At 43.0% G+C, this 9,539-nt stretch overlaps 1 long non-coding RNA gene across 1 annotated transcript in view; it reads left to right on the forward strand.

The window, feature by feature from the left end:
• Positions 1 to 9,539, forward strand: part of LOC308056682 — a 430,099-nt gene that overhangs the window by 230,828 nt on the left and 189,732 nt on the right. The gene's annotated exons all lie outside the window — the stretch shown is intronic.

The following is a 9,539-nucleotide window of genomic DNA, read 5'->3' on the forward strand; positions in this document are numbered from 1 at the left end:
TCTGAATTCTGGAAATGCCAGTGACAGTAGAGATACAAGACAGAGCCCTAAAGCAAGTGCAGCTCCATTTGACTTATGAATCTCTCCACGCTAAACCAGGCAAGCACCAAGGGCATCATGGAGAGAAGAAGTATGGTTTGTCAGCACCAGAAACTCCCCATGAGTGGCCCTGAGGACAGCACAGGCTGCTCACAAGATGGCATGCTGCTGTAGTACCCAGAGTGGCTGAAGTAGTTTTCTCGGGCACCTTTGTGATGTCCTTCCATTGCACAAGGCAGGCTGTTAATAGCAAGCAAGGTTTACGTCTCCTCTCCACACACAGAGGACTGCAAACAGTAAGCAACCCAGATAACACTAGAGGAAAGACCAGCTAAGGAACAAATTCGTTACTCTCCTCATGTGACTTGGAAACAAGCAGCTAAAAAGCATGAAGCAGACAAGTATTTTGTTCCTTTCACCTACCTCCAAACAGCAATGGTTGTTCTATGTGGAATCCTAGGACTGGAAGAAAAGCTGGCAGCCCAAAAGCAATTGCATGCCATTCTGTCCATCCACAAGAAGTCAAATGAAGGGGGGACAGGTTTCTTCTGTAACTCACCCCTTGCATGAACAGATAGATGCATCACAGTATTTATCCTGTGAGAATGACTCACCAGGGATTTCCCACTAGTGCAACATTGCTCCTGGACTCAGGTCTGAGCTAATGACTGTCGGTGCAGACAGCAAGGGAGTGAGCTTTGGTAGCACCCTGCCCTGGTTTCTGTGGCCTCACCAACACGCCACATGATGACAATCAGCTTTTTCATTAACAGGTTTGGGACGAGCACAATTTGAAGGCCAGATTTTACCCACAAAGCAGAAGGGAGAGCTGGTGCATGTCCCTCCATCCTCAGCAATATCACGGCCCACAGAGGAGAGATGACTTCCACCTTATCACCACTTCACTGGGGTGACAGCTTAATTCTTAAAAGTATGTCACATACAGGCACAAGCACACACTGTCAACACAACTGAGCTAGCCAGAAGTAAGCCAGAACCAGAAGCCATATGCCTGTGCTTAGTGGGATGCTGTTCTGTGGCATTAAATACTCTGCAGGGGCATGCTGGCTTGTGTCCCTGTCCTGAGCACAAACAGAGCAAAACCATCTGCCTGCAAAAGACCTTGCTGATATATCCTCAGGTAGGAAGACTGAGGCACCTTTAGACCTTTCTGGGTGCTGTATTTGATGTTGAACTCCTGTGTCACAGTGCTGACACTCTTACAGCCCAGCTGAGGGGAGGGACACAGCGAGAGCAGCCCCCCTATGATGTCTCATGACACATGCTTCCTTTCCACCAACTGCAAAGAAAAGCTTATAGACCATTAGCCACTCAGTCAGACACTCACACTTTTCACCCCAGGTACCAGGTGTCCAACCTACCAGGACAAAAGATGTCATGCTCCAGAGTGGCAGGCAACCCAATGACCCCGCCTACTTTTTCTTTTCTGTGAAAGAAGATGCGCAGTGCACAGTGAGTGGTCAGGAAGCCCGTGTCCTGGAAAAGCCTGCCCAGCATTTCTCACAGGAGTGCTGGTATCTCGTACTGCCTTTGACAAAATAAAGGGCCTTTCCCTTCACGCTGAAGGGGCGTGTCTACAGGCAGCTCCATGGCCCAGGCTCACAACAGTGGGATGTTTGCCATCAGGTTTTTTTTTGAGCAGACTCTTCCAACTGTCTCTCGAGGCACAGTGCTAGTCACTGTGCTGCAAGCATTGGCAACGTCATGTGTGTCTGTAGCGTACTCAGCACACGTTTGTCTGTGCCCTGAGCTGGCCTGTTGCACTGCTTACCCCAGGATGCTTTTGCTGAGCTGTATCTTGCCTGGTGCTCCATGCTTCCAAAGCCACAACTCCCACTGACCCTCCCTGCCTCACCTCACTGCCGCTGGCTATAAGCATGGTCACTTTTATCAAGGTGGACTGTGGTCCCAAAGCCCAACAACTGCCTGATGGAACATGTTTGGGGGTGGAATTTATAAAAGCTGCTGTGTATATGAATGTACTGAGAGAGAGCCACCCCAGCTAAGTTGTGTCTAGCAGAGGTGGAAGCAAGGGCTCTCCCGAGCGTGGGATCTGTGATTCAGAATCATGTCCTTCCCAGAGGTGGAGAAGCCTGACACAGTTTGAGAGCAAGCTGATGGTCTCTGCCCAGTAGCATACAGCTGTAGCAGCTGAAGTGGAGCAGCCTCCCATGATGCTGAACTAAATGGACTTCGGCATCCTCTCACTCCACTCTTGTCACCACCTTCTTCACCTGAAGTGGGTGTCTGTGCCCCAGGGTCTGCTTCTCTGGTCTATGCAGCTGTCTAGTTTAGGACACATATTTTTGCTTGGTTCTCAAAGTTCTTTCTTGCACAACTTCCACCACACATTTTGACTTTTCCATCTTTCACAGGAAAGGTTTTCTGTCATGCTTCTTTTCATGACACTGCTGAAAAATCTGTCTTCTGGATGCAGTTTCTGAGACCTGTGCTGCATTTCTCACCCTGCCAATTTAGGAAAAATGAGGTTGCATTGACATTTGAACTAAGATGACTGCTGCCTTTTCTCAGACCGTGGGGTATGGACTAACAGAGGCAGTGTGGGTGTAGTGAGGGAAACAGCAGGGACAGAGGATCTACCTCTCAAAATGGCCAGGAAATACCCACTGCTCTTGCTAGCTGGAGAGACACTTAACCAAAAAGTAATTCTACCCAAGTGTCTTTCTCCCAAAATTCCAACTTCTCAGCTCTGGAGCATAGTGACACAAGAAAAGCTTGCCCAGACATTGCACTTCCAGTAACTACAGGGAACTGAGAACTCATCCAGGGAATGAAGAATCATGCAGCAGTGACAGAGAAGAAACCTCAAGACTTGGAGTAACTCTACTGAAATGAGAAGAAATTGGATAGTTGGGAGAGGGCAAGGGAAGTGTTAGATCCACTTATTATATTTTTCAAGTGGAGGATGTAATTTCAGCTCCAGCCCTGCTTCTCAGATAGCATGGATGCAGATGGCTCAAGCCATAAAATAAATAAAATTGAATTAATCCTCCAGGTCAGATAATACAGATTTTGTAGAGAAGATACTGCACAGTTTGGCCACAACCAGATGGGACAGCCAGAGATGTCTTCTTGTACCCAGATTGCCTCATGCAGTGCTTTAAGGCAACACATCCTTCCTTTCTGATTAAAACCATTTTCCTCTTCTTTTCTGCACCCTGACAAAGCTGGAAATCTGCATACATTGTGCAGTGATTTTAATAAAAAACCTGATACTCAGATATGACTAACTGGGATGTTTCCAACCAATGCTAAAGTAAAACCAAAGTAAAAATAAAAGCAAAAAGAAAAGAAAGTGCCATCTGAGACTGTGTATTTGAATTGGACTGTTTGGACAGTCCTAATCTAACTTGGAGTCAGCATGGCAAAGCCCTGTTTGCAGCTTATCTGCACAGCTATTCCAGGCTTCTCCTTCATAGGATTTAGTTTAAATATCTACAGTTGTTTATCTACAGCATGTACCAATATTTTTCCGCTTCTTGAACAATGACTAATTGCCTCATGTGAAGGTAAATATTTGAATATGTGCATAGGAAGGCTTTCCCCTCCCAGACACACAGCAAGCAGCACTATAAAAAGCCTAATGTTCATATGTAGTTTTCATGTGTTTTGCTTCCTGGAGTTCAGTGTTTCTAAATTCTGTGGGGTACCAGATCTTGACAAACTTGGACTTCAAAAGCAACACCTGCGTGAAGAAACCAGTTCCACAGCTCATGACTGAAAAATTCAGGCTTGCAAGGTCTGACAGGCTAGTCGCATTATCTGTGTCTTTTGTAGAGTTTTGCTTATGTGCAGATACTAGGGTGTGCATCAAAGCAGGCCATGGTGGATGGAGGTTGCTTCCAATGATTATGTGAGCTTTTTGCTGGTTGGCACTCACCAAGATGACTTTCCCTCCTAAGGTCACTTGTTTGCTCTCAAACGGCTATCTCTGAGGACAAGTATGCTACTGAGAGGGCTCTGCAGTCTTACCCTTAGGCAGCAGAAGTGATCTCCAGGGCAGACTGTGGGTTGAACACCCTACATCCAGGTTTAAAAAGTACCAGAGTTTTCTTGTCAAGATTTTCAGACACAGACTGACAACTTGAGGTGGCTATTTCAATATGAACAGTTCGTAAACCTGTGTGTGTGTGTGTGTGTGTGCACGCACATGTATACAATTCATACAAAGCCTCGAAGAAGAAATTGAAATAATAGACTTATGGAAAATGAAACCAGGAACTGACTAATCAGTCAAATTTCACAATTTTTCTTCAGTACAAAGAAAATATAAGACATTCACAATACTTGCCACTTTAATGAGCTGCTCAAAATTACCATATAAGAATCATTTTCTGAAAATTATTATTTTAAAAACAAAAAGGTAAAGCTTTGCAAGTAAACTTGCCCTACACAGTTGCCTTTTGATGACCTAGTCACAGTAAATTATTGCAGCAATATTGTCCAAGGGTTTGGGAAGGATGCCTAAGGAGAAAACTCAAGTTGAAAAGATCACTTGGTTGTATCTAGTGCTGCAGAAATTTAGGCATATACTTAATCTCCCCAATACTTTTTGGCAATTTGCTAGCACGCATTTTATGTCTCAAGGATTTTCTGCATTGTAGGCAATAGGATAAGGTCTGTCTGTAATCCAGTCTTATATCACTACATTACAGATGCAGACAGAAAATCTGTGTATACTAAATGTCAGCCTGGAAAATATACTTAAATAATAGAAATTAAATTATGAGGAAAAAATTATGATTTCACATTCTAATTACCATGTGCAAAAGCACACGATAGTGCTGATAATTAAATGTTCAGATAGCAGTTAATTCAGATCATTTCCAAGTGTCAGCCTGTTCATCTGACTTCTGGAGAAGCAAGGTTTGTACAACAGGCTAAGGTCAGTACCATCATCTTATTTTTTCCCTAAAGAGAATACCAAGCATTTTCTAAAGTAATCAGCTTGGAATTGCCTATTTTACCACAGAAGAATTCATATTGGTCACGAACACACCATTCTACCTCTTCCAGAAGTAGTTTTTCATTTTCATTTTCCATCGCATCATCTAGGACGCTGAAGAACAGCATGTCCTGCTGTTGGCTGTAAGCAATGCCAAATGATGACTTAAGAAGCTCCTGTTTTCAGCTGCAGATTCAATACCTGTCAGCCACACAGACCTTTGATTTGAAATTGGAAATAGACACTTTTCATGTAAATTAAAGCATCTGGGTCTGCAGAAAACAAATATATATATATATATATATATATATATATTCTCCCTTTCAAATATAGCACAGGACTTGGTTTGTCCAGGATGTACATGAGTTTTTAACAGTCAGGACCTTGATCACATGGTTGAATATTTGGCCCAAAGGTTTATGTGCTTTTTTAAAGCACTCTCTAGTAGTATACCTACAGAGAGCTGAGTCTCAGAGACAGCAGTACAAAGAGGTAAATGGTTGCCATCTTCTTTCTCCCCACCCACCTTCATGCTGACAAGGAATCTGGAAAATACACATGTACAACATGAACTTGTCAGCCATGTTGAAAAAAACAACAACCTTCTTCCACTGATGATGGAAATTAATGGTGTAATCATACACAAGTGAAATTATTTTTGCAAACATGGAACCATAAACGTAAAATGGCCTGCCCATGTTGACTCTGGACTGCTGTCATCCTGCAAATATCGAGTATCCTACCACAATAAACCATATCCATTGCAACAGGGCACAAAGCATGGTGGTCTGCAAAGCATCCAGTGCTCAGGGGAATAACTCACTCACAGCTGTCTGTTCCCAGTGTGGTGTGATATAAGCCCTAACACCCAATTCAAAGGTCAGGGTCATTCATACAGCTTTGCCTGAAATATGGGACAAAGCGTATCTGAGATAATACAGTCGCAAGACAATCCCAAACAAATGATACAGTCCTAAATAAAGGATACCATCTAACATGAGAAATCACTGTCTGTCTGCTTCTCATGGCAGGTGATCACAGCCCTGTTCCTTCTCTCCTGTCATTCCCAAAAACACATATCTGGGCATATCCCTCAGGGAAACCCCAAAATGGTTTGCCCAGATGCAGTCCTTGTTAAGTTTTCACGGGGCACCATGATGTTGTTCACTGTTTCAACTCACCTTGATACTCTTTGTGTCCATAACAGGAAATGTCTCAAAGCACAGCTCAGTATTCTTGTAAATCCAGGTGTAAGATTATTCTTGCAGACAGTTGTGCTCTTGGACAGGTTTCACTGTTCCTGAAGTAAATGACAATTTCATTGCTGATGCTGACTTCAGCAGGTTCATGAACAGAATATTTAAAGTCCAAGCATTTTGGAGATGAAAACTACTCAGGAAAAGACACAATTTAAGCTTACTCATTCTGAATAAAATTTTTTATACCATATCCAACACCATAGCATGAGTGCACACTCCATTAATGTGCTATGCTTTGTCACACTGAATGCACTCTTCTCCTCTGTGTGTGTATGACAAAACAGTACTGCATAACAGAATAAAACAAAGCAAAAACAAAGCACCACTTGCTGTGAAACTCAGGGGATGTAACTGAAGCCAAATGCAGCATACCTTCCCTACGGTGCAATACACATTCAGCTTGGGAAGGAGGCTTAATGAGAAAAGAAATAACCTCCATCAGTCTAGCAGGCAGAGATTTTCCTCCAGCCATCTGAGTTGAATGAGTTTGTCCCAGCCTCCTGAGGGACTGCCCCTCACCACTGGTCCCCAGAACTCTCTTAAAACTCTCCTTGGCAACCAGGCATATAGATACTAATTGATGCACATGGCATAAATCTTTTCAGGAAGACAGGACCACAGTAGGTGTCTAGAGGAAGATCATCATTCATCCAGTGTCGACCATTCATTTAGCAAATGACAGGCCAAACTCGACCAGGTCCAGACCACCAGCTGTGTTTGACAGTGATGTAGACATAGCTGGATCACAGCTGACACTGAATCCCACCTTTTCTTTGAACGATGCCTAATTTCTTCCACATTGTACAAAACCAGGCTAAAAGGTCTGGAGGAGGGCTGAGGTGGTAAACTACTTCCATGGAGCATGCAATATGTGAAAAATTCACCTGCAAATAAACTACAGGAGCAGGTGAAGCCCGTTCCAAATACTAATACATCAGATTTGCACCCTCCAGCTTCGTCTAGGTTAGGTTGCCCTGATGGGCCTTTCTCCATTCATGCTTAGCTCTGAAGATTGTCTTTACACTTGAAAGCCTTAGTGATCTTTCCTCATGTTCGTGGCAGACAGCATGAACATAATGAGCCTCTTCCCTTTCCCCAGCCTCTCTCAGGAAGCTCGTGGAACATGCACCATCTGCCAAGTCCCTTGTTGGAAAACTTCAACCAAATATAGAAAGTCTGGACAAGAAGTGGACATTTTTTCCCTTCTTTGCTGTCTGGTTTTAAGTTTGTCTGCAGCTGCTGGAGTTACACAGAGCCTTGAAAGAGTGACCACTTTTATTTTTTGACTAGATTGCAAGCCAGCCTTACCACAAAGCCATTTTTTAGGGTTTTACAAAAAGCATGTGGCAAACCTCTGAAAAGCTACTTAGTCATCCTGTTAGTGACCACTGTCTTCTGGAGTTTTTCCCTCTTCTCTCTTCCCTATTCCTCACAGAGATTTTTATGCCACTTCCCAGAGCAGAGGCACATTCTTATCAACTGTGCAGCATGTTTAATAATGTTTCCCTGCTGTTTCTAAAGTATTTATTTTCACAGAGCAATATCTCCCAGAGGTGAGATTTAAAGTGTGCTTTACAGGAAAATTGCAGATTAACCACAAAAGCAACTGAGAACTGATAAACCCATCCCTAGAAACAATTACTTTTATAGATGCATGGCAACAAAATTTCTGTGGTAGAACTAGGCAACGAATTAGGAAAAAAACCCCAAACAAATCTTTTGGATAATTAAAAACAATTATTTAAAAAAAAAAAAAAAAAAAAAAACAAAAACACAACAACCAAAACTGTGGCTTTGAATGTACAAAGTGGGGGAGATGCATGCTATTGGCCAATTTCAGCTCTCTGCTGTGGCAGAATTTCTGTAGGACTATACTAAGGTGCAGTCCCCGTTGAATACCGTGCTTATGCTTTGGCTTATGCCAGACTGCTTGCCCATTTCCTGCTGGTTTCAGTCCCTGCTAACCCTTGCTAATCCTCATTTTCCCAGCTGCAAATGGAGGCTACCCCTATTTTTACACCCTCACTGCCTGTCCTGTTGTGTCACACTGTTATTTTTGTCTTGGCACAATGGAATTAGGTCACTTTCTATATTTCGGAAAATTCCCTATCCCTTAGAAATAACACATTCCATATTAGAACAAACCTAAGACCCTTCAGACATTTCCATGAGGCATCAAGTGACAAAAACGTTCACCTGGACTTGGGCGATCCACAGGTACCCAAGAAGGAACTACTGGGGGACAACATCCTTGTAGGACAGCTGCCTGCTTCTGAATCACCTAGTTCCCTTTGCTAAATATTAGGAACGTGAAGCTTATTTAGCTCAAAATCAGGCTTCTAGCACAAGACAAGATGAAGTTCCATGAAGGGTTTCCAAGAGCCGGGGAGGCTGTGCTTCGTTTCTGACAAGGAATTCCACTCTTGATGTGAAAATAGTCTTGTCAACACCAATCCACCCCCACAAAGATTTGTTTTCAAAATAAGGCATTTGTCCAGTAAGCATTCCTTCGCGCCACTCCATCTTCAACCCAAAGGGAGGAAGTTCTGTGATGGAGTTGGTCCTCAGCAGGATGAATGCATTTCACTCACTGTCTCATGTGAAGGTGTCTTTATATGACATCAAAGTCAAATGGAGTGGAGTTCAGTAAGATCATGATCATGGCATTTGTGGGTCTACCACACCTACCTCAGCCAGTCCCCACAGAAGAGCCCGAGGTGCAAAGGCAGTATAAACAGTGCATTCAGAAAGGCCTGAGGTCACATAAGCCACCTTGCAATTATTTTTTAACAGTAGTTTCACTAAACAGATTAAGGGAAATCCTCCAGGTGCTCAAGGAAAGAGGAAAACTTATTAAGACAAAAAAAAAAAAAAAAAGTATTTAATTTGTTTTCCTTCCCTCATCTTTTCTAACTCCTGTCTCTTTCCATTTCATTCTGAGAGGAAGAAAAATCAAAAAAGAGGAACAGGTGAAGGCAGCAGTGGTAGAAATAACAAAGGGTAGAAACAACCAAGCAAATACTAATCAAAGTAAAGAATGGGGAATGGGGAGGGAGTAAATAAAAACGTTGTATAGTTCATGAGGAACACCTTTTCCAAACCTGTTCAGGAAATGCTGGAAGCTTTTCATTCTTATCATCCTGTTCTAAAGGAAGAAACCCGTGCCTAGGAGGCAGTGCTTCATGAATAGGCCACTGAGAGTGATCCACTCAAAAAGCTGAACAAGGAAAGAAAAACTGTGTCTGTGAACGTAG

The sequence above is a fragment of the Falco punctatus genome (assembly GCF_963210335.1).
Source record: "Falco punctatus genome assembly, chromosome: Z".
NCBI lineage: Eukaryota > Metazoa > Chordata > Aves > Falconiformes > Falconidae > Falco > Falco punctatus.